We start from the raw sequence: 27,038 nt of genomic DNA, 5'->3' as shown, positions 1-27,038 counted from the left end.
TAAGACCTTTACTAGAGACTTTATGCCCAAGAATGATGCCCCGTTGTACCATGAAGTGACATTTTTCCCAATTGAGCACCAGATTGGTTTCAACATACCTTTTGAGTACCAAACGGAGATTATTCAAGCATTCATCATACGAATGTCCAAAGACAGAGAAGTCGTCCATGAACACTTCGACATTATTTCCAATAATATTAGAGAATATGGCCATCATGCATCTCTGAAAAGTGGCAGGTGCACCACATAAGCCAAAAGAAACTCTGCAAAAAGCAAATGTGCCAAATAGACAAGTGAAAGTAGTCTTCTCTTGATCTTCTGGTGCAATGCAAATTTGATTGTAGCCCGAATAGCCATCCACAAGACAATAATACTCATGACCAGCCAACCTGTCAAGCATCTGATCAATGAATGTGTTGTGGATATGTTGTGAACTTGATGATTTCATTAACAAAACACCTTAGTAGATTTAACTTAGTGAAAAATGTAGCACTCGACGAATAAGAAAATATTGTCCTGACGGATGACTCTATATAGTCCCGGCGGATAAGGATTTGACATCCATCGAGTGAGTAGCTTATGTAGCAATAAGCCTGTAGCACATTTCTGCATACACCTTGTTTAGATTCTGTAGTAGCATATAAGTCATGTTGACTTTAATTAGATATGCATAATAGGTTGATTAATTGTACATAGATGATGTCTTGTAATTCTGCATAAATGAAATGAAGTCAAGTGCCAAATAGCTACCCGACGGATAATCAACAATGCTACTCGACGGATGATCAACAAGGCAACCCGACGGATGATCATGTACCCGATGGATAATCAATTCAATCATCTGTTGACAGTGACAACACAGTCACATGCGTCGAGTGTATGCAAAAGGAATGTGGAAGCCTATTCAACTGGGTTTTTGATAATAAAGAAGCATTGCCATTTCCATGCTATTATGAAGATATTCAAAGATGCTGGAATAGAGTAATGAAGTTGCATAGTATTAGACTTGATAGGTTTTGTTTTATTATCTCGTCTTATTACTGTGTAATCTTGGTGATATATATAAACCAAGAGTAGCAATTAGAACAATAAGAAGACTAAGCAAGTAAATTCTCAGGGAAACATTTGTAAGCTGCATTCTTAGCATTTCTCTGTAAGTTTAGTTATTCTTATTTTGTAAGCAGCTGTGAGCTATTCAAGCTTCACAGAGTTCTCTCGATATATTTATATATCTCTGGTGGATACTTTCAAACCACCAGAAAGTTTTAAAGACTTGTGTTTTTATTACTTTGTGTTTTGATTCATATTTAACTTGTTATTCCACACTTTGCAAATCAAAACATTGTCATATATATCTTAAGTCAGGACATTTTATATTTCTGAAAAAGGTTCAAGAATTCCATTCACCCCCCCATTCTGTAATTCTTGTTGCATTGTTTGGGACTAACAATTGGTATCAGAGCAAGCTCTTGAAGAACAAAGAGTTTAAAGATCGCAACAAACAGCAAGATGAACAAGAAGGATGTTGGAGTTAAGATTCCTTTTCTGGACAAAGATAATTACCATCACTGGAAGGTAAAGATGCATCTCCATTTACTTTCTCAAGATGAGGCCTATGTAGATTGCATAGAGATAGGCCGTCATGTACCAATAAGAGCTGCAACTGGAAATGAGCCATCAGTTCCCAAGCCAAGGCATGAATGGTCAGATCCTGATATTGAACAAGTCAGGAAGAACAAGAAGGCCATGAATATTCAGTTTAATGGAGTTGATGGTGACATGTTTGAAAACATCATCAATTGCAAAACTTCCAAGGAAGTTTGGGATACAATTCAGATTATCTGTGATGGCACTGAACAAGTTAGAGAAAACAAGATACAGCTACTAATTCAGCAATATGAGCATTTCCACTTTGAAGAAGGTGAAACTCTACTGATATCTTTAGTAGATTTCAAAAGCTACTAAATTCTCTAAAACTGCATGGAAGAGTCTACCAAACCAAAGATTCTAATCTCAAATTTCTGAGATCCCTACCAAAAGAATGGAAACCAATGACAGTCTCCTTGAGAAACTCACAAGAATACAAGGAGTTTACACTAGAGAGACTGTATGGCATTCTAAAGACTTATGAGCTTGAAATAAAGCAAGATGAAAGAATGGAGAAAGGGAGAAAGAAAGGAGGGTCCATTGCACTGGTTGGTGAGTTAGAGAAAGAGAAAGAAGTGAAGATAGAAGCTGTTGATGAAGGGTTTTTAGCACATAAATGTAACGAAAACGTAAATTTAAATCTTAAAAATGAAACCCTCCGCAGGATCCATGCGAAAAATAATATTTAATTCGTAGTTCAGTATGTTTACCTTAAGAAGCTTTACGTTAATGGAAAGATGGAGGTCTTTAATGGCGATCCAAAAATGATGAACGGAGATCCTTAGCAGCTGCTACTCAAGTGTGAAGCACTCCACCGATATCCACCAAGAAAATGATGTAATGAAGGAGGAGGAGATGGAGAAAATTAGGGTTTTGTAAATCTTTTTGGTTGAGGCAAAAATAGGGTCTATAATAGTATATTTACAGGCAAAATTTTCAGCTGAAATTTTTTTCATAAAATATTATTATTATTAACCCTTTATTATTCTCACTAATAATTAAAACACCTTTTAATTATTAATCCTTTTTCTAAACACTTTAGAAATAATTCTCTCACTTGATTTAAATTCCAAAAATTAAATTCTTAATTAATAATATTAAGAACTTTTTCTTAATTAATTTATAATCAATTAAATCTCATTTAATCAATTATTAAATTTGTCAATTAATTATTTATTTCATAAATAAATAATTATCAGCCATTATTAATTAATTTCTCCACCATTAAATCATTCTCTTTTATGGTGTGACCCTGTAGGTTCAATATTAAGCCGGTAGTAGAAGTAAATAATAATAAAACTATTTTATCATTAGTTATATAAATTCTCTAATTCATTAAATATGATTAATTAATTAATCATATTTATTCTACATCGTGAGGGATACTTCTCAGCATATCATGACTATCCGAATAATACAAATTCACTGCTTAGAATACCAATAACCTATTCAGTGAGTAGTTACCGTACAATTAATTCCTTCGACCCTGCAATGTCACGATTAAATACAAGGCATGGAACTTGTGTCAAGCCTATCTTATTTAATCACTTGCTTTCCCATTCACTATGCTTAGTTCTATTTAATGTAAATTAGAAACTCCTTTCTAATTTCATTCACTCTGGCCAGAGATTCCTGAACTAACATAAGTGGATCAGCATTGAACATTCTCTTCCTACACTGGAAGGGGTAGATCCTTTATTGATCATACACTATCTTCGTGTACAAATTCCTATACCCAGTAGAGCCCTTATAATTGTCCCTTGAGACTAAGAACTAAACCAAAGCATAGTTCAGTGTACACAAAATGACTATGATGACCTCAAGTCTAAGGATACTTGTACAACTATCACTATGTGAACAACTGCTGACACGTGAGTGAACTCCATCAGTTGTTCAGCTGTGTGAGTCATGTTCAGTGAACTTATTCTATAATAAGCACCTACATACTAGCTATAGTGTCACCACACAAATGTCTATGAGAACAGACATCCTTCATAATGAAGCAAGCATAGTATGTACCGATCTTTGCGGATTATTAATTACCAGTTAGTAATCCTACGACCAGGAACTATTTAAGTTTAGAGTTATCATCTTTTAGGTCTCATTATTATGATCTCATCACAATCCATAAAAAGCTTTACTCTAAACTGTGGTATATCTTATTAAAACATTTAAATAGATAGAGCCCACAATAAAAACAAAACAAGTCTTTTATTAATATCAATGAAATCAAAACAGATTACATAAAAGTTATTTCTAAATCCTCATACATGATTGGACTTAGGACATATCTCTTTCAGTTGAGTCTACTTCAAAGGTCTGTGAAAACAAGGGCAAGGGGCTGGAAGCAGAAAATGAAGATTCTTTGAGCCAAGATGACATGGAGGATATTGATAAACATCTAGCATTTCTTTTTAGAAGATTTGTCAAGCTCAAGTTCAAGAAGAACTTTGGAGCAGCTAAGCTAACTAGAAACATGGTGGATAAATCAAAATTCAAATGTTTCAAATATGGCTTGCCAGGGCACTTTGCCATTGAGTGTAGAAAGTCAGATTCCACCAAGAAGAAGTTTGAGCCTGTGGATTATAAATAAAAATATTTTCAGTTGCTCAAACAAAAGGAAAGGGCTTTCATTACACAAGAAAATGACTGGGCAACAGATGGTCTGGATGAGGATGAGGATGTCAGCTATGTCAGTCTAGCCCTAATGGCCAAGTCTGATGAAACAGAGACAAGTTCTTCAAGTAATCAGGTAATCACCACTAACCTTGCACATTTATCTAAAGCTGAGTGTAATGATGCAATAAATGATATGTCTACAGAATTATATCATTTGCGTGTTACACTTAAGTCTCTTACTAAGGAAAATGCTAAAATTAAAGAAAACAATTTATTTTTAAGTGAGAGGAATAATGTGCTAGAGTCTCAATTTATTGAATTTGAAAAATTGAGAATTGAGTGTAAAACTACTAAGGATGAATTAACCGAGTCCTTGAAGAAAGAAGAGATCTTAAAAAAGCAGCTTGAACGAGAACATGAGGTGATAAAGGCATGAAAAATATCTAGAGATGTTCATTCTCAAATCACCAAAGTTCAATGTATTGAGTCCTTTTGTGATGCAGCCTGGAAGAAGAATAAGAAGAAGCTGAAATCCAATTTGGTTGAAGGATTGCTAACAGATGTGGACTCGACAGATGATGAGAGTCATCCGTCGGATAATCAAAAGGATTATCCGTCGAGTGACATAAATCCTCATCCGTCGCCTGTGAGCAAACCTGTGAGTAAAGCCAAATTTGCCAAGTTAAATGAAAAGTATGGATCAGTCTCCAAAAACTTTATTTCAGGAGAATCTAGTCAAATGAAGAAGGAGAAGAAAGTAAATGTTGGTCATCTGTCTATCAAGCAATTGAATGACAGATTAGAAAAGATTGTGGTTAAAACAGAGGCTAAAAGGAAAAACAATAGAAATGGTAAAGTGGGGATTAACAAACATAACAACTACACACCTGATAAGTATGCTCCAAGAAAAATCTGTGTTAAGTGTGGTAGTGTAAATCATCTGTCTGTTAATTGTAAAACTACCATGCCCACTTCCATATCTGTGCCACCTCCTTTTCCCAACATAAATGCCATGCCTTCTATGCCTATGAATGCTATGTCTACACAGAATATGAATGCATAATTTTCCAATATGCCATTTGTACCTAATCCTTATTATGCTGTATTTAGTATGCCTCAAATGCCATTTAGCATGCCCTACTGAAATAACATGTTTACTAATAGCATGCCATTTCCTGTTAATTAAAATGTGCATAATAATTATGTTGCAATGAATGGTTTCAAAGGTCCAACTCAGATGAATAAGAATGAATCTGATATCCCCAAGTCAAATGAGATCAAATCTAAGAAACAGAAAAAGAAAGCTAACAAGGCAGGACCCAAGGAAACTTGGGTACCAAAATCAACTTGATTTGATTTTAATGTGTGCAGGAAAACAGAAAGAATCTATGGTACTTGGATAGTGGTTGTTCAAGACACATGACTGGTGATTCTACCCTGCTCACAGAGTTTAAGGAGAGAGCTGGCCCAAGTATTACTTTTGGAGATGACAGCAAGGGTTATACTGTGGGATATGGCTTGATTTCTAAGGACAATGTCATCATTGAGGAGGTTGCCTTAGTGGATGGTCTCAAGCATAATTTGTTGAGTATCAGCCAATTATGTGATAAAGGCAATTCAATAACCTTCACCTCAGAAGCCTGTGTTGTGACAAACATGAGGAGCAACAAAGTGGTTCTCACTGGAGTGAGAAAAGGAAATGTGTACTTAGCTGACTTCAACTCATTAAATGCAAAATATGTTACTTGTCTTCTCAGTAAAGCAAGTCAAGATGAAAGTTGGCTATGGCACAAGAAGCTATCCCATCTAAACTTCAAGACCATGAATGAACTTGTAAAGAAAAAACTGGTTAGAGGCATTCCCCAAGTGGAATTTTCTAAGGATGGACTGTGTGATGCTTGCCTAAAGGGAAAATAAATTAAAGCATCATTCGGAAAGAAGCTTGATTCAACAATTATAGAACCTTTGCAACTGCTACACATGGATTTGTTTGGACCATTCAATGTGTTGTCCTTCTCAAGGAAAAGATTCTGCCTAGTAATTGTAGATGATTTCTCAAAGTTCTCTTGAAAATATTTCCTTAAGTCCAAAGACGAGGCTAGTGAAATCATCATCAGTCACATAAGGCAAGTCAACAAACATCCTGATTTCAAAGTTAAAAGAATCAGGAGTGACAATAGAACTAAGTTCAAGAATTCTGTCATGAGAGCATTTTGTGAAGAAAGTGGGATTTTGCATGAGTTTTTAGCAGCAAGAACTCCACAACAAAATGGAGTAGTAGAAAGAAAGAATAGATCACTTATTGAAGGTGCAAGGACAATGCTTGAAGAATCCAAGTTACCAACATATTTCTGGGCTGAAGCTGTAAATACTGCATGCTACACTCAGAATATCTCTCTAGTTAATCAAGCAAAATATATGAATCCCTACCAATTGTTCAAGAATAAGAAGCCAACTCTAAATTTTCTTCATGTCTTTGGCTGCAAATGTTATATCTTGAGAAATCAAACTGATCAGAATGGGAAGTTTGATGCTAAAGTAGATGAAGGAATTTTTGTTGGATATGCTGTTGGTAAAGCATATAGAGTCTACAATCTAAGAACCAACATCGTTGTGGAATCAATACATGTTGTGTTTGATGATAAAAAGATTGAAGGACTGCAAGATAGAGATTACCATGAGAGCCTCAAATTTAACAATGTGGAGATGGTTAGTGATGACAGTGATGATGAAAGTGATCAAGAAAAAGTATCAAAGGATAATGCAGAAAAATCCACTACCAATGAAGCACAAAATTCAACATCTGTCGAGTTGAAAAATGCTTCATTCATCAGGAGACAATCTGCTTTATCCGTCGGGAGACAACAAGCTTCATCCGTCGGTACTCAAAATTCACCATCTGTTGGGTCATCAAAAGAAGCTGAAAGTTAGAATATATCACTTACAGAAAGTTCCCCTTTCTCAAATCAAAGATCCATTAACTCAAGGGGAGTTTCTAATAATCAAAACTCAATCATACATCAAGACAACAATGATGCATCTTCATCTAGAGCTAATCTACCTCAACAAAGGAAATGGACAAAGGATCACCCCTTTGAGCTCATCATTGGTGATGTATCTTCTAGAGTTCAAACAAGGAGAGCAACTCAGGAAGAATGTCTCTATAGAAGCTTCTTCTCTAAGGAAGAACCAAAGAAGGTAGAAGAAGCTTTATTGGATCTTGATTGGATTTTAGCTATGCAGGAAGAGCTAAACCAATTTGAAAGAAATAAGGTATGGAAGCTGGTGCCCAAGCCTAAATGGAAGAATCCAATAGACACCAAATGGGTATTCAGAAACAAGATGGATGAAAATGGAATAGTAGTCAGGAACAAAGCTAGATTGGTTGCTAAGGGCTATTGTCAACAAAAATGAATAGATTTTGATGAAACATTTGCTCCTGTTGCAAGACTTGAAGCCATCAGAATCTTCTTAGCCTATGCAGCCCATGCCAATTTCAAGGTCTATCAAATGGATGTCAAAACTGCCTTTCTAAATGGAAATTTGGAGGAAGAAGTCTATGTCAGTCAGCCTCCTGGTTTTGAAGATCCAAATTTTCCAGAATATGTCTACTATCTTTTCAAAGCACTTTATGGACTGAAGCAAGCACCTAGAGCCTGGTATGACACTTTGTCAAAGTTTCTTTTAGAGAATCACTTCACTAGAGGTACTGTAGACAAAACTTTATTCTTTAGAAATGTTAATGGCTCGAGTATACTTGTTCAAATATATGTAGATGACATTATTTTTGGCTCTACAGATGAAAAACTTTGCAAAAAGTTTGCCAAATTGATGCAAAGTAAGTATGAAATGAGCATGATGGGAGAACTAACTTACTTTCTTGGTTTGCAAGTTAAACAAGTTAGTGATGGAATATTCATTAGTCAAACTAAATACATTTATGATCTTCTAAAGAAGTTTGATCTAATGGATTGCACATCTGCAAAAACTCCCATGGCCACTGCAACTAAGCTTGAATTAAACACTACTGAAAAGTCTGTGGATATTTCAAGTTATAGGGGCATGGTTGGCTCACTTCTGTACTTAACAGCTAGTAGGCCAGATATAATGTTTGCTACATGTCTTTGTGCTAGATTTCAAGCTGATCCTAGAGAATCTCACTTAGTAGCTATTAAGAGAATTTTCAGATATCTCAAGGGAACACCAAAACTTGGCATTTGGTACCCTAGAGATTTTGGTTTTGATCTAACTGGTTATTCAGATGCAGACTATGCAGGTTGTAGGATTGATAGAAAAAGTACAACAGGAACCTGTCAATTTCTAGGAAACAAGCTTGTGTCCTTGTTCAGTAATAAGCAAAATTCAGTTTCTACTTCTACAGCTGAAGCTGAGTATATTGCTGCTGGCAGTTGCTGTGCATAGATTTTATGGATGAGAAACCAATTGCTAGATTATGGTCTGCAAGTGGAAAGAATTTCCATTTTCTGTGATAACACAAGTGCTATTGCCATCACTAAAAATCCAGTACAACATTCAAGAATAAAGCACATAGACATCAAGTACCACTTCATAAGGGAACATGTAATGAATGGTACTATGGAACTACATTTTGTTCCAAGTGAAAAGCAGCTTGCAGATATTTTCACCAAGCCACTAGATGAATCCACCTTTTCAAGGTTGGTAAGTGAGTTAGGTATCTTAAATTACTCTTGAATTCTTTTTAATAAGTTGCAAGTTGTATTGCAGCCAGAAATTTAATTGGTTTTTCAGTCTTGGATGAAATTTTGGCTAAGTCAAAATTTACATCTTGCCAGATGATCATTATCCATCGAGTTTGATCATCCGTCGGTATACATTTTGTTAATAAAATCAATTATTTTTCTGGAATATTTTATGACTCGACGGATAACTTTTTATTCTCATCCGTCGAATTGTCTGAATCCTAGCCGTTAATTTCCTGAACATTATCCATCGAGTATACTTACAGTTAGTAAGTATAAAACGACGGATAATTGATGGAATTTTATAGTTTATTTTTAAAACGGCTATTTTGGGCAATTCTTATTGGTTGCTTTATTTTACTTTATTATTTTTGACAGTTATTTTTGAGAGAGTATAAAAGCACAATTCATTTTCACTGCTTTTCTTTTATCTTTCTCAAATCATCTGCTCTAACTTCTCTCTTTCTCAAAAGCACTTACTCTCTCTCTGCAAGTTTTTACTCTCTAACAATGGCACCAGTCGTCAAGATAATGTCTCAAACTGGATTTATCTATGAGAAGAACAACTTCACTGCTCTTGTGAATAAGGGAATTCAACAGTCTGGTGACTACCACAAGATGATGGATTTTGTGAAGAACTGCAAACTCAACTATGCCATGCTGGAATCACCCACCATATACTGTGAAGTTTTTGAAGAGATATGGACGACTGCAACATACAATTCAGCTGATAAGACTATCACTTTCACTATTAAAGGTAAGGAATTCCGTGTTAATAGTGACATTGTTAAAGCATGTTTCAAAATTCCTGATAATACTGTAACTTCACCACACACATACACTGACATTGTTAATATGCTTAACTCCATGGGATATGCACTCTCTACTTCTAAGTTAAGTGAAATTAGGAGGTTGGATCTTAGGAAGGAATGGAGTTATTTATGTGATGTAGTTACTAAGGTATTTTCTGGTAAAATCAGTAATTTTGATTCTATCAATATCTCTATGCTTAACATGATTTACATGCTAGTTACTGATAAATTTTTCAACTTTAGTGATCTTGTCGTATTTGAGTTGGGGTTTAAGTTAGGAGAGTTAAATAAGAGGGGTAGAAATATTTACTATGCTAGATTTTTAATGATGCTTGCTAACCACCTCTCTGAGGACATTATGCTTGAGAACCCAACCGACAAATTAAATTATTGGGTTCAAGAAAGGAGAATCATTGCAGATTTGAACAGGGCAAACCATCACAAAGAGGTGCCACTCATCTATTTTCTTATTATGGAGACACCTCCGGTAAGTGAGGTAAGTTCATCTGTCTCTACTCTTCCAGTCTCACACACTTCTTTGCATTCTAGTGTAGCTATGGCAACTATGTCATTGACCCAACAGTTGCCTACCCAAGCTACCAAATCCAAAATTTCAAAATCCAAGTCAAAGAAAACCCCCTCTGGTGTCTCTCAAAAGATGCCAGTTGTAAAAACCACCAAACCAAAAGAGGGGAATATGAAGGTGGGTAAGAAAGGTGAGGGATAGGGTGAACATCAAAGAAACCCTAAGGATAAGGTTGGAGAGGTGAGTGTTTCCCAGCCTAGCCACACTGCAGTTTCCCAACAAACTGCAGTGCTTAATAAGGATATTAGCTCATTATTAGTTGCATCCTCCCAAAAGGATGTAACTATTGAACAGAGCTCTCAACCAAGAGCACAGGCCAAAAGGGTAAGGGACACAAGCTCACCCTAAACCTATACTAGAAAGAAGAAACCAAAGACCTTTGGGATACACATGGTTCACACACTGTGCAAACTGGTGCTAAAGACACAGTCACTGCACCTTCTCAAAGTCAGTTTGATGTGGCTCCAACAAATGTGGAGTCACAGCCAAAATCTCTAACAATTGAAGCCCCTGAAATACCAAACTCTCCCACACACTCCTTGGATGTTGACATGATAAACATATCACTTCCAAATTCTCCATCTTTAACTCTCTTGGAGAAGCCAAAAATCCAAGCAAGTGAGCATCATATTTTAGATGATTTGTTGGCTCACTTGCCATTTCTTTCTGAAACTGTAGAGACATCTGTGCCCAAATTCTCATCAATCTGCACAGAGTCCATAATAGTTTCCACTCCAAACATATTCATTTCTACTCACTCGATGGATATTGTTCATCCGTCGAGTAGTGATTATATCCTGACGGATAAGCTTAACAGCATTTATGCGTCGGATATTCAAACCACTAACCCGACGGATATCCCTTATCTGTCCAGTGTCTCTGCACAACTTCAAATTTCATCAATTATCACAAGTGAAGAAGACTTAGTGGTAGTGCAATCACTCCTAGAATTGAGGGAAGGGAGTGAAATGAGTGAGAGTCTGGGTTGCTCCCACGAAAAAGAAGAGGAAAAGTGTGACCAAATGCAATCCAGTTCTTCAGAATTGGAAAAAATGAGTGTGAGGAGTCCCACCTTAGATGGTGAAGGTGAGGGTGGGGAGCCAAGGTCAGACCTTGATACAACAAAAGAGAGATCAAGAGAGAAATGCAGGTACAGGAGTGATAAGGGTGGAAACTATTGTAAGTGAGTCAATGAGTGTCAATGATGCAGAAAGGAAAAGGCTATTTCAACAAGAATATCAAGCTGCTATAAATTCCATTTCCCTAGATGCTGAGACATTTACTCACCCTGTGACAGCTTACCAAACTCTAGTTGTATAGGGTAATGAGGAGGCTGAAAGATTGCTAAACTTGGTGCATACAACACAATCTTTACAAAGAGCAAATGATGTAATCACTGCTATGCCTTCCAATATTGGCAGTGATTTAGAACTGGATTAGACTTCTTTTGGGGATGATGGTGGTGATGATGAGCAAGGTAGCATGGACATAGGGGGAGATGCAGAAACTCCTTCCTGGATGCTCACAAAAGAATGCTCCTACTCACATCTCCAATCAACACTTTTCAAGCTGATTCATGACACTCAAGCAACCATTCAGGCATCTTCCAATGCTAGCACAAAGCAACTACTCAAAGCACATCTTGAAGCACTCCAGCTGCATAAGATTCAAAGCCTCCAACATAGTCAGAGTGTGGATGCCATCAAGCAGAAAATTTTTGAAGTCAAGCAGGATGTTATAGAAAGGATGGATGCTAGACTCCCTGCAACCACCATGACTGAAATTGCTCACAAACTAAGGAAGGAGGCTGATCTAAACAGGAAAGTTGAGGCCATGGACTCAAGACTATCTGCTGTAGAGAAGTCAATGGCCAAGATACTAGACAATCAAGAAGCTCAAACTGCATTACTCCAACAACTGGTGGCAGCTCAACTCCCTCCCACACAACTTGATGATAATAAAAAGGGGGAAAAAGGATCAAGTGAGGGGGAGAAACAACTTAACATTCAAGTCAATAAGGTAATTGTTCCTGAAATTACTTTCACCAAGCCACCAACAACAAACAGTATTGATCTCATAAATGAAGCAGCAGCCACACTGAGAGCAGCTGAGAAGAAGCAGTTGAGTCCAATCAACTGGGAGAAAATTGATGAGGATATATAAAAGAAATTTGGGTGGTAAAGAAGCCAGAAAAATTAGCCATTCATCACTTTCAAGTAAGGCAAATATCTGTGAATGAAATGAGCATGAAGAATCTGGAAAGAGGACAACCATCATGCATCAAATCTCCAAAGGATAAGCTAATTTTGAAGCCAAGGGTGAACTATCCAAAATTTTCACTAAAGAACCCCTTGGACACAGTGTATGAGACACCAAATCCTGATGAAAAGAAGCTGTTGGCCAGGTCCATAGCATTCTACAAGGATCCAGCTGATTCAGCATTGAAAAGAAGAATTGCTAAAGTTTTCAGGAATGGTAAAAAAATTTGTTTGGTGGCTGGACACCCTCAATTTGCTGAAGCAAAGAGAGAAGAAAAGGCAAGATTAAAGCAAGAAAAGAAGCAAGCTGCTCTAGATGCTAAAAAGGTCAAACAAAAGAAGGAGCAAGCTGCTATCTTGGCCAAGCTACAAGCTGTGAAACCTACACAACAAGTTTCTGCACAACCATCTGAAATAGTTGAATCTCAAGATCAAGTAATGCAAAATGAACCACGAGAGACAAAGAAGCCATGGTACAAGCAAAGAATAAAAAGAAAGTTGGATTTCAGTGATGAGGAGATGGAAGGGTACTTTCCCAAAGAGTCTACATCTGCAATAACTCAAACATCCATGCCCTTTGTGGCACATGGAGAATTCAAGATAGATCCATCCAAGAACTTTCTTGGTGAACCTATCATTCCAAAGGATGAGCCAACAGACTAGGATAGTCTACCAATACCTGAACTCAATCTACCTCACTTCATGAAGCCAAAGAAGACAAAGACAAGAGCAGTCAAGAAAGTGAAGCCATCAACTCTCAGATCCAAGTCTCTAACCAAAGATCAAACCAAAGGAGTTAGAAGATTCTTCAGATTAGAGACCAATTGAGCATCTCTAGCAATGAGACTCTTTTGGAAATGCAAGAAATGCTAAATCTCTCAGAATCTGATGAACTAGAATTCCACAGACAGCTCCAAAATCAGATAGAAGAAAACAACAGAAAGCTTGGAAAGAGATCGAGATCTTCAAGGAAATAGATTAATCTGCTCAGGCTAGAGGAGCACCTTGTAAATGACTGTGAGCAAATCTTTGTACATTTTGATAATTGAAGCACTTTACAGTTTTATCTACTTCCTTTTAAATTTATATTTTTAGGGTGTTTTGTTATCATCAAGTTTCTCTTAATTTATGGCTATAATTCTAGTAGACATAAATTGGGGGAGATTGTTGTGGATATGTTGTGAACTTGATGATTTCATTAACAAAACACCTTAGTAGATTTAACTTAGTGAAAAATATAGCACTCGACGGATAAGCAAATATTGTCCCGACGGATGACTCTATATAGTCCCGACGGATAAGGATTTGACATCCATCGAGTGAGTAGCTTATGTAATAATAAGTCTGTAGCACATTTCTGCCTACACCTTGTTTAGATTCTGTAGTAGCATATAAGTCATGTTGACTTTAATTAGATTTGCAGAATAGGTTGATTAATTGTACATAGATGATGTCTTGTAATTCTGCATAAATGAAATGAAGTCAAGTGCCAAATAGCTACCTGGCGGATAATCAACAATGCTACTCGACGGATGATCAACAAGGCAACACCACGGATAATCATGTACCCGATGGATAATCAATTCAATCATCTATTGACAGTGACAACACAGTCACATGCATCGAGTGTATGCAAAAGGAATGTGGAAGCCTATTCAACTGGGTTTTTGAGAACAAAGAAGCATTGCCATTTCCATGCTATTATGAAGATATTCAAAGATGCTGGAATAGAGTAATGAAGTAGCATAGTATTAGACTTGATAGGTTTTATTTTATTATCTCATCTTATTACTGTGTAAGCTTGGTGATATATATAAACTAAGAGTAGCAATTATAACAATAAGCAGACTAAGCAAGTAAATTCTCAGAGAAACATTTGTAAGCTGTATTCTTAGCATTTCTCTGTAAGTTTAGTTGTTCTTATTTTGTAAGCAGCTGTGAGCTATTCAAGCTTCACAGAGTTCTCTCGATATATTTATATATCTCTGGTGGGTACTTTCTAATCCACCCAAAGTTTTAAAGACTTGTGTTTTTATTACTTTGTGTTTTGATTCATATTTAACTTGTTATTCCGCACTTTGCAAATCAAAACATTGTCATATATATCTTAAGTCAGGACATTTTATATTTATGAAAAAGGTTCAAGAATTCCATTCACCTCCTTCTGTAATTCTTGTTGCATTGTTAGGGACTAAAAGAATGGAAGAGGGAAGTGATCCTTCCTCGTGGATTTATTCAACTTTCTGTAGTCCATACATACCCTTCATCCTGTGACTGTTCGAGTGGGGATGAGCTCATTCTTCTCATTTGCTACCACAGTAATATCTCCTTTCTTAGGTACACATTGCATGGGGCTCACCCAAGAATTGTCAGAAATAAGATATATGATTCCTACATCCAGCCATTTTAGAATTTCTTTCTTCACCTCCTCTTTCATGATAGGATTAAGCCTTCGCTGTTGCTCAACAGTTGGCTTGCTACCTTCCTCTAGCAGAATTTTATGTATGCAGTATGAAGGGCTGATCCCTTTTATATCTGATGTAGTCCATCCGATGGCCGATTTGAATTCTCTCAAAATCCTCAAGAGATTGTCCTCATCACTACCTGAAAGGTCAGATGCAATAATAACATGCAAAGTAGATGCATCACCTAAAAAGCATACCTCAAGTGTTCAGGAAATGGTTTAAGCTCCAAAGTAGGTGCTTCCTCAATAGATGGTTTGAGCTTTCCCTCAGCATTCTTGAGATCAGTATTTCTCAGAGATTCAAATGGCATGTCTAGCTTTCATTTCCAAGGAAAAGCATTTAGATATTGTAGCTGCTCATTGCCTTCGTCATCTTCACTGTCAAAATCCCCCAATAAGGTTTTTTCTAAGGCATCAGACCTTAGCACATGATCAAGTACTGAAATAACTAAAGAATCGACCAAATCCACCTTGAAGCACTCCTCATCTTCCGTAGGGAATTTTATCGCATTGAACACATTGAATGTCACATCTTGATCTTGCATCCTCATAGTGAGTTCACCTTTTTGCACATCTATCAAGGTACGGCCTGTAGCCAAGAAAGGTCTTCCCAAGATTATGGGAATCTTCTTATCTTCCTCGAAATCCAGAATGACAAAATTTGCAGGAAAGATGAGCTTGTACACCTTTACTAGCATGTCCTCCAAGATGCCTCGTGGGTATGTAATCGAACGATCAGCCAATTATAGAGACATATAGGTGGGCTTCGGATCAGGAAAATTCAGCTTTTTGAAGATAGACAACGGCATCAGATTGATGCTTGCTCCCAAATCGCAATGGAACTTGTCAAATGACAACTTGCCAATGGTGCAAGGAATGGTGAAGCTACCTGGATCCTTAAGCTGTGGAGGTAACTTTTGTTGCAGCACGACACTGCACTCTTCCATCAGAGCAACGGTATCGAGATCATCCAGTTTCACCTTCCTTGAAAGAATACCTTTCATGAACTTCGCATAACTAGGCATTTTCTCCAGAGCCTCAGTGAAAGGTATATTGATGTGAAGTTTCTGGAACACCTCCAGAAACTCACCAAATTGCTTGTCCAGCTTTTGTTTTTGCAATCGCTTAGGAAAAGGTGGTGGAGGATATAGCTGTTTCTCCCCTGTATTACCCTCAGGCAGAGTGTCTTCAACAGTAGTCTTCCTTGGTTCCCCCTCTTTCTCCTTTTGCTTTTCTTCTTCATCTACAACTTCAACTTCTCCATCTTTTGCTTTTTCAACATCAACAACTTTTCCAGACCTTAAGGTGACAGCTTTGACTTGCTCTTTAGCTTCCTTCCTTCCTGGCACTTTAGTATCATTGGGAAGTGTGCCAGGTTGACGATTGAGCAAGGCATTGGCTATTTGTCCAATTTGATTTTCCAAGGTCTTGATAGAAATAACCTGACTTTTGCACAACAGCTTTAACTCCTCAAAATCAGCACTAGAAGGTGGAGTAGCACCTCCTTGTTGAGGATGTGATTGCCTTTGAGGAAATTGCTGAGGTTGCTGGAATCCAGGTGGATTAAAATGTTTACTTGCAGCTTGCTGATATGGTTGCTGAACAGTATTCTGATTATTGCTCCAGCTGAAATTGGGATGATTTCTGTTATTAGGATGATAAGTAGCGGGCACAGGCTGCTGCGGTCTCTGAAAATTGTTCACATACTGAACAGATTCATTAACAAGAGAATACTGATCCGTAGCATGAGAGCCTGCACAAAGCTCACAGACACTAGCTATTTGATTTACTCCATAGTTGGCTAAAGAATCGACCTTTATAGACAGCGCCTGAAGTTGCGCTGCAATAGCTATAGCTGCATCAACTTCCAGAATACTTGCTACCTTCCTAGACATCATCCTTTGAGTTGGGTTTTGATACTCATTTGCAACCATAGTTTCAATGAGATTATAAGCCTCAATATAGCTTTTGGCCCACAAGGCGCCTCCAGAAGCTGCGTCGAGCATGGGCCGAGATTGGGCCCCCAAACCATTGTAGAAACCAGTGATCACCATCCAGTCAGGCATACCATGATGTGGACACTTTCTCAACATCTCCTTGTAGCACTCCCAAGCTTCGCACATAGATTCTCCTTGTTGCTGCGCAAACTGAGTAAGAGCACTCCTCATAGCTGCAGTCTTGGCCATTGGATAGAACTTCACCAGAAACTTTTGTGCAAGATCTTCCCAAGTAGTGATGGACCCAGCTGGTAAAGAATGTAACCAGTCCTTAGCCTTGTCCCTTAGAGAGAATGGGAAAAGCCTCAACTTGATAGCCTCATCAGTGACACCATTATATTTGAAAGTACTACAGATCTCGACAAAATTCCTGATATGCATGTTGGGATCTTCAGTCACAACACCTCCGAAAGAAACGGAATTCTGCACCATCTGAATATTGCCCAACTTGATTTCAAAAGTATTGGCCTGAATAGCCGGATGAATGATGCTTGACTGAATGTCATCAATTTTAGGCCGAGAAAAGTCCATAAGAGCTGGATCAGCTTGAACTACACGATCACCCATTGTTTCAGGTTCTTTCTTTTCACTCTCTTTATCCGAATCTACAAAAACTATCTTCTTCGGAAAGTCAAGAGCTGTATCTGTCTCCTCAGCTTTATCCAGATTTCTCTTGCGAGTGTGAGAACGTGTTTGCATAAATGCTCACTAGAGTATCTGAAACACAACTGGAAGCAGTAAGTAACAAGTCTTAATCAATGAATCCTAATGACCACTGATGGCAAGTACATAAACTAAACAAATTAACACCGAGTCCCCGGCAGCGGCGCCAAAAACTTGTTAAGCACAAAGCATGCGCTAAATAAATCACGCAAGTATACGCGTTCACAAGTAATATAGAATGATTTCTAGTTCATTCCCACAGTGACTCTGATTAATTATATTTAATTAACACTTACTCACCAATGTATGATTATTCTTCAATGTCAAGACAATAACAATTAAGGTTGATTAACTAATATTAACTACGAGAATTAAACACTTGAATTAACAATATTAAACACACATAAGATCATAACTTCATTACTACTTCATTCAATAGTCATTGTTATTACCCTTAGCATGTAATGGTGATGATATTAATCGAACAACACGAAACTGATAAACGCCAACTTTCGTTGTACGAATACCATTCTACCAAGCATCCATAATTAAGATAGAAGTTGAATAGGCATCAATTATGTTGAGACCCTATATGTCTACAGAATTTGACAATATAACGTATAAGCGGAAGTTATTCATTATGATTACATAGGGCCAGTAAAACGGTTAGAATTACCCACTAATCATGCATACAATACACGAACCTATGCTAGCATGGCAAGTTAAAAATCTCAAGATTCACTGTCGCTTCACAAGAGATTAACAGGCTATCTTACATGTTCGCGACGCACATAACACGAATAAGCACAACCTATGCTAGATATCATACAATCACCACATACCAAGGTATTAAACAATTAACTAAAGAAATCCATAGTAAATCCGCTAAGATCCCATGATCACGATTAGCCCATAATAGAACTCATCATCACCATGGGTTCATATGAAAGCATGATAATAACACAACGATATAAACTAATAAAAATACTTAATAAATAATGAAGTACGTCACAAGAGTATTAAGGTTCAAATCATAAAGAAAACTAGCATCCACTGTTATAACGAATTAAAAGAATCACAAGATAAACGTATACTTCCTCTTCTTCATTGTTGCGTGCTAAAACGGTCTTCTCAATATTCTTGCCTTTGCTCTCGATAAAGAAAACGTCTTCACATAAGGTTTATATATTAACCCAAAACAACCAGGGCTAACAGAAGTCTAATTGAACTTGAATTAATAAATTCCAGAATCTGAATTTACGCATCCAGGCGGCCGCCTCCTTATTTCAGGCAGGCGCCTGCTACCAGGCGGTCGCCTGCTTCCATCAGGAGGGCGCCTGCAAGCTCTCTGGAAAATTCCTATTTTTGCTTCTGTTTTTGCTGAATTCTTCGCACATCAACCCGAGACTGATTCCAAGCACTTCCTTAGGCTTTATTCGATGAAAACACCCTATCTAAGCAAGTTATACCCTGAAATGCAAAAACACTAGAAAAACGCGTCAAATACACTAAATACTCGAGTTCAAGACACCAATTCAAGCCGTTATGAGACGCTCTAAGTGGTATAAAATGCCACTTATCAGCCAGCAGGATTTAAACATGCATAATCAATGCTGATAAAGTGAAATCAATATTTATACCTTGTGAACTTGAAGTCACAATTGAACTCATAGTGGAGACTGTGGTTATGACAATGTATTGTTCACCTATTAGGGGAACCTCCATTTGAATTGGAGAGGATTTGACCAGGTTACTTCCATGTACCATGATCTCAAACCTTGTTCTTCTTGTAAAGAACTGACACTTGAATGTGTTTGATGTTATCACAGGGTCTTCAGTAAAAACTGATGAAACTGTTAGATATAATTAATGATATCAGGACTGAAACTAGAAGTTCTTATCAGGACTTAAATATCAGTATTTATTGAAGAGTGACATCATCAGTACTTATTTCAGTACTTGATGATCAGCAATTGATGTCATCAGGATTTGTCACTTCAGGAGATATTCAAGGAGGAAAAGAAAAGCAGAAATTCAAGGCGGTGAAGGACTTTATCTCAAAAGAAGTTATACATGGATATGTAATAGGTTTCCTTATTGTAATAGAATACGATTCCTTATTGATTGTGTAACTGTACTTTATATAAAGCACATATTAGATTTATGGTATATGCGTTGCGAAACAGATTGATATATCTCTCGTGTAACGTAGTAGCTCTCAAGGATAATTGTTCATCCTTTGGTAGAGTACTTGTGTAACAGTTTTTAATAGATTAATATAAAAATTGATTGATTATATTAAAGCTTTGTCGAATTGATTGAATAAACTGTATTCACCCCCCCCCCTATAGTTGATTACGGACCTCACAATTGGTATCCGAGCTTGTTGTTGATATACAAACAGTTTAAGATCTGAAAATCAATATTTAATGGCAGACAAGGAAGAACAACAGAATCCACCACCACCCCCAACTGCACCAGCTAATCAACCTATAAGTCATAATATGAGCAGATATGAGGCTATCAAGGTTCCAATTTTGAAGATTCATGAATATCCAATCTGGAAAGTAAAGATGGCCATATGCTTAAAAGCAACAGATCCTGAATATCTAAGCAGGATTTATGATGGCCCTCACAGACCAATGAAGGTAGCTTTTGATGTTGCAGGAGAAGAAGAAAAGATGGTTGATAAGGATAAAAATTACACTCCTGAATATCTTTCATCCATTATGAAAGATGCAAAAGTAAGACATATTCTTCACAGCAGTCTTGATAGTGTTATGTCCAATAGGGTTATTGGATGTAAAATAACAAAAGAAATTTGGGATGCTTTAGAAGTAAAGTGTTAAGGAACTACTACTATCAAGAAGAACATGAGGACAGTACTTACACAAGAATATGAGCACTTTGACTCAAGATACAATGAGTCCTTAACTGAGATCTATGATAGAATTCAAAAGTTGTTGAATGACCTATCTTTGGTCAACAAGGAATATGATATGGAGGGCTCAAACTTGAAGTTTCTACTTGCACTCCCTAAAAGTGGAACTTTAAGGTCACATCAATAAGGGATAATTATGAGCTTAATGAAATAACTCTAGATGAGATCTATGACATGTTGAATACTTATGAACTAGATATGGAATAAAGAATCAAGAGAAAAGGATCAAAGACTAGACCAATTACACTCAAAGTTAAAGGGAAGCCAAAGGAGAAAGCTAGGAGCAAAGGACACTCCAAAGGAAAGGCTATGATTGCAAAGTATGATACCAAGTCATCAAACTCTATTGATGATTCAAATACTGATAATGAATCAGATTCTGATAGTAATCATGACAACAATGAAGATATTGAACAAATGGCTGCTCTATTGGTTAAAAGTTTCAAGAATATGGTCCACAAGAACTTCAAGAAAGGAAAAGGGTTTTCTAGAAAAGGTTCTAGTTCCTCAAACTCTGATAAGAGGAACAACATAAGAAATATTGATTGGAAGGAATTAAAAACTGGAAAATCTGACAAGTCAAAGGAAAGGTGCTATAATTGTGATGGAATTAGACATTTTACAGCTGACTGCGGAAAACCAAAAGCCGAAAAGAAACAAGCCTTGATCATAAAGAAGAAAAATAGGGATGATTCATCAAATTCAGAAGAAGATGTGAACCATGCTTTCATGGAAAATGCTGAAAACGAGGCTGAGACTTTTGAGTTAAAGGTACCTCAAACCATACTCGCTTTTGATACTGATAATATATGTGAATTAAGACTATTTCATAAATATCTGTATGTTAGTTATAGGGATCAAACTTTAGAAAATAACAGAATTAAGAGTGAAAATTCTGAGTTAAGGAAAAGGAATGATCACCTAGAAATTGAGTTACTTTCCATGCTAACAATTCAAAAAGAAAGAGATAATGCTATTTATGTTAAAGAAAAATTATTAGAAAAGCATGCTTATCTAGAAAATGAGTTAGCTAAAGAAAGAGAAGTAATTAAGCTTTGGACTAACTTAGGAAAGACAACTCAAGAAATCCTAGAAATTGGCTGTTGGGAATCAGGATTAGGATATGTAAATAGATCTAGTTCTGATAAAAAGTATGGAAAAGAAACTGAGAAAACTAAACGAGTAAACACTGAAACAAAAGGTAAACTGAACAACGTTCAATTAAAATCTATTAAGTTTAAATCAAGTGCTGATACTGTTAAGTCAGTTTATGAGGTTGGTTCAAACTCAACACCTAAATCAAACTTAAATACTAATAAGAGTGTACAGGTTCACAGAAAATCAGTAAATATTGGTTTAATGACTCAAAAACAGCTTAAGCAAAAGCTGAAGGAAGTACACATGAAAGACAAGGAGAAAAGGCCTAGGAAAAACAGGAATGGTAAAGTAGGTGTTAATAAGAATGGTAATTGTGTAACTGCTCCCAGCGCACCTAGAAAGACATGCCTGAACTGCGGTAGCACTAATCATCTTGCTAATTCTTGAAGGAAGAATAAAGACATAAATTTGTTCCTTCCAAATCAGAGTGATATAAACCACATAACCCTTGTTTTCTTTGTGGTAGTGTTTGGCACTCTATTTATACATGTAAAGAGTATCACAATTTATATTTTAATTATTATGAACTGAAACCCTCTTTAAATAAAGCAATATCTGATTCTGTATGTGTAAATACTAATAGTAAGAATGTTAACATAAACTCTGATATGAAGTCTTCTGCTGCATATGTTAACAAACTTAAAAAGTCCAAGGGATCCAAGCAAGTCTGGGTTCGTAAAAACACTAATTGAGTTTATATACTGATTGCAGAGTAACAGGAGAAATTCTCTAGTCTTGGACAGTGGATGCTCTGGACATATGACTGGTTATAAATCGCTGCTATCAAAGTTTGAGGAGAAGGCTGGCCCAAGTGTTTCTCATGGAGATGGCAACTATGGAAAAATCAATATTGGAAATGTCATCATTGAGGATGTAGCTCTGGTTGCAGAACTCAAGCATAACTTGATCAATGTGAGTCAGATGCTAGACAGAGGTTACCATGTGAATTTCTATGGAGAATATTGTGAAATAGTCAGTAAACCTGATGGCAAGATTGCACTGACTGAGGTTAGACATGGTAATTTGTATGAAATCAGGATCTCCACAAATACAAATGGATTAGAAGTTTGTCTACTTAGTAGAGCATCTGTGGAAGACAACTGTAACTAGCATAAAAGACTTTCTCACCTTAATTTCAACAACATCAAGAAACTTGTGAGGAAAGATCTTGTGACAGGATTGTCCAATGAAGTATTTACTCCTGATGGATTATGTGACATGGCAGAAATCCAAGAAAAGGAAAACATCTTTCAAGAGTAAAACTGAATCCTCCATCCTTGAACCATATCATCTACTTCATATTGATCTTTTTGGTCCAGTCAATATTATGTCGATTTCCAAGAAGAGGTATGCACTTGTAATTGTTGATGAATATACAAGATACACATGAGTATACATTCTGTACACCAAGGATGAGACTCCATCCATTCTTCTTAATCATGTAAAACAATTGGAAAAAGAATCAACATACAAAGTGAAGATCATTTGAAGTGATAATAGAACTGAATTCAAGAACAGATCTATGGAAGAACTATGCAAGTACAAGGATAAACCAAGAATTCTGTAACACCCCCAAATCTGGGTCGGGGACCTGGGTTGTCACGAGTTCCATTTCCCTTAATAACACTCAATCTAAAATAAACAACCAAATACTGCGTACTGTGACTCCACAATACACACACACCACAAGTTATAGACTCAGAGATGAATATCAAAATAACAAAAGTCATTTTATTTCACAAATATAAGTCATTACACCTTAAAAGGGTTTCTGAAAAAATTTACATTTTCTTTGCCATTATTACAATTCATAATATACATAAGTCTGGTACATCAACAGTTGAAAATCTAGCCTATTGGTAGTTCCTACCTCAGCTACAGCGGCATCAACGCCTACAGGAAACTGCAGAATGTTTCCTATCCGCTTGCGAATTAGGAGCTTGGTCCTGTTCATCTTGTCTATGTGTTGTTGTGTGATGAAAGAAGAAAGAAAGGGTGAGAAACAAGACCACCGAAATAATATGTATAATAATTAACAATATATGAGCATTCTCATAGTACTCATGAAAGTCTTGGTCAAGCAAACATGAACCAAGTTTGATATCTTAACGCGACGAAATCGCAAAATATTCAATATATACATATACTTTTCAAAATCTTTGAAATCCTCTGCCATGCATAATATACATAGAGTTCCAGTTTATAACTGTATAAAAATATCATTGCAAGGTGATCTCATATATCTAACATTGTCTCAACATTTTTCTGAAAATCTTTGTCATGCATAAGATAATCATTAAATAGATATAAGTTGAGAAGATGAAGTTACAAGATACTCCAATATACTTATATCTTTTCCGAATACTACTTGAACTACCACTGTTCAAGGTATAATCAATTTTAAAAGTTCATCATATAGATGAGACTACAAGGTAAGACTTGTATAGAATCAATCTTTGAAATATCATCAAAATGAAATGAAGTTACGAGATGCTTTATTTGACGAAAACATCATTTTAAAAACTCGACCCTACCAACACTCAACAATCGCCCAGCCGTAGCCTTTCTATCGAAGTGCTCTGGGTAGCGTTGCAGAAATATCCAACTGGATGAGGAACTCATTACGGGAGTTTATCGCGCCAGGAAGACCACTCACGATGATCAGTCGCAGTAGTGCAACCCCACAATTTTCTACATGTAGAGGAGAACAGTCGGATTTACTTGTCGACCGAACACTGGACTCCTAAGAAATGGACCGTCTTAGCGGAACTTCCGGGTTATTTGGGCCAATAAATAAGGCTGGGACGGCACCACTCGACCACTTACGCCACTCCTAGTTCAGATGAAATCCGTGACTCTGAAATGTAAAGCTCGTCTCCCCTTTCCCCAAGTAGGATTTTATTGATACGACTCCACCAAGAAGTCGCATCTAGTTGGAAAGAAAAACTCACCGATATTTCCCAGGTGATGCCTGCTAATGGATTAACTTATTCCAAGAATTTTAATTCCCGAGTGTGGGGTAAGTAATCAAAAACCCTTTTATCAAAACAGCAACCTTGTTGCAAATATAAAAATACATCACGGAGCCGGATCCCTCAGATTTTTGAGAGAGTATTTTAATCCTCTTCGAAAGGAAGATCTTAAATTTGAAAACAAGTTTTGGGATCCGCTCTAAGTTTCAAAACTAATTTTGATAAAGTTTGAAAATAATCTCTGGAAATATTTAAAGTAAGAATGATTTGACAGTATCAATCATTTTCCGAATACTTGGCGAATATTGAAACATTATTCTTTAAGAAAATAAAGAATATTATTTAATAAAATAAGCGGAGTCATAAGTCCTCGAATTAATATTCAATATAATATTCATTAAATAAAATAACCAGAGTCATAGGTCCTCGAATGAATATTCAGACTAATATTCATTAAATAAAATAAGCGGAGTCATAATTTCTCGAATGAATATTCAGACTAATATTCATTAAATAAAATAAGCAGAGTCATAAGTCCTCAAATGAATATTCAGACTAATATTCATTAAATAAAATAAGCGGAGTCATAAGTCCACGAATGAATATTCAGAATGTGGGTAGAGGAAGCCTCAAAAAGCGAAGGCCGAACTGCAGGTCACGTGACCTGCACCGAGTTGGTGGCTGACTGGGCTTTTATGTGATCAAAGCGGAGAAGCGAATCGGAACAGACCAATTACCAGATCCACCTATCATCGCCGGCATAACCATAAAAAAGATCATTAAAAAAGCGTGAGCCGTTATTAAAACATTATAAAGTTGATGATTCCCACCAAGAATTTGATCGCTAAGAGTCTATAGTTAGCTTATAGAGTAGTAGAACCTATATTGCTATATACTCAAGTAGCTATTCTTGTAAAGTAGCTATCTAGTATATATACAAGTATAGCTAGCAACTCTATATAGCGGAACGAGATTCTTATCTCATTCCATTCCAGCGGCTCAACCAGTAACCAATGGCGAAAACTCAAAAATCCATGGTTTCCCGGTAGAACCCTATTTCGCCCAAGTTGTTTCGGAACCGGAAAAAAGAAGCGGTTTTTCCCTTTAGGATGGAATAGGTAACGGGGAGTTGGAAGAATCCGTTTTTATGAAGTATGAGGACCAAAAAAAGAGCTCAAACCTCTGTACGCAGATTTATTTGGATCCGATTACTTAATGCTGAACGTGTTTTTTTCTATAACGGACTTAAAAAAGGTCTTCAGGGTTGTCCTGAAAATCCCGGACGAGCCACATGCAGGGAAACTTGCACGTGTGGTTCTGGCCGGGCTTTCCTGAGGCATCTAATAACCTTGCTTCTGCTCGCCGCTGGCGCACCTCTTCTAACTATTGCCCATTTATTCTGGCAGTCCGGAGCGGGAGCAACTTCTACAGCAAATTAAGACTAAACTCGATCACTTGGCTGGGGGGTTTAGGAGGTATTTTTGAGCGCATGTTTATCATATCGATAAAGCGGGTTTCGTCTTCTACTTTCTTTCTTCGCATTAATTAAGAAAGAGGAAAAAACAAACGTTTTAGCGCGTCTTTCGAGTAAGATTGCGGAGTTTTTTGCATACTTAATGGTAACAGCAAGCAACCTTTTCTTGATCTTCTTCTGAAGTAGCTCTCGGGAAATATGTAAGAGTTAAGACTTATACTAAATTTTGTTCAATAGACAAAGAGAAATTTGACACTTTTTTAGAGTTAGAGAAAAACGCCTCTATAGCAGCTGATTCCAAGCAATGAAATTACCTCCTTAATAGCTTCTTTGGACAGCTAGTCTTTCCTCTGCTACATCCGCTGATCAGGATAGAAGGTCACGTGAATTCCAACTCAATCTTTTACACCGGTGTATCGTACTCTCTCGACCAGGTCATCATAAGAAAATACTGCTAAATCTTTCCGAAGTGAGAGAAGGGGGGAAGGCGCGCTACAACTAACATAACAGCCAGCTGAAAAACGTTAGCTAGCTAGGCTAGCGCGCAATGGCATTCTTATGGGGTCAAATCAATACGTTCTAAGAAGAAATATTTGAATATCAATCTCATCGATCTCATAAGTATCATACCAAATCCCATCAATCGAATCACTTTTTCGAGAAATACGAGACATCTAAGATAATATTCATTTATTAATAGAAATAAAATAAATTTCATAAGTAGAA

The 27,038-nt window shown here is 36.8% G+C and overlaps 1 non-coding gene across 1 annotated transcript; it reads left to right on the top strand.

Annotated features, from left to right (window-relative positions):
- The first annotated feature begins 17,171 nt into the window (after positions 1-17,171).
- LOC141698948 (small nucleolar RNA R71) lies at positions 17,172-17,278 on the top strand. Its single transcript, XR_012565444.1, has one exon. It is a non-coding gene; the product is annotated as a small nucleolar RNA R71 (small nucleolar RNA).
- Positions 17,279-27,038: the final 9,760 nt, after the last annotated feature.

The sequence above is a fragment of the Apium graveolens genome, chromosome 11 (genome assembly GCF_009905375.1).
Source record: "Apium graveolens cultivar Ventura chromosome 11, ASM990537v1, whole genome shotgun sequence".
NCBI lineage: Eukaryota > Viridiplantae > Streptophyta > Magnoliopsida > Apiales > Apiaceae > Apium > Apium graveolens.
Note: the sequence above shows the minus strand (reverse complement) of the source record. Positions and strands in the feature narration are given on the sequence as shown.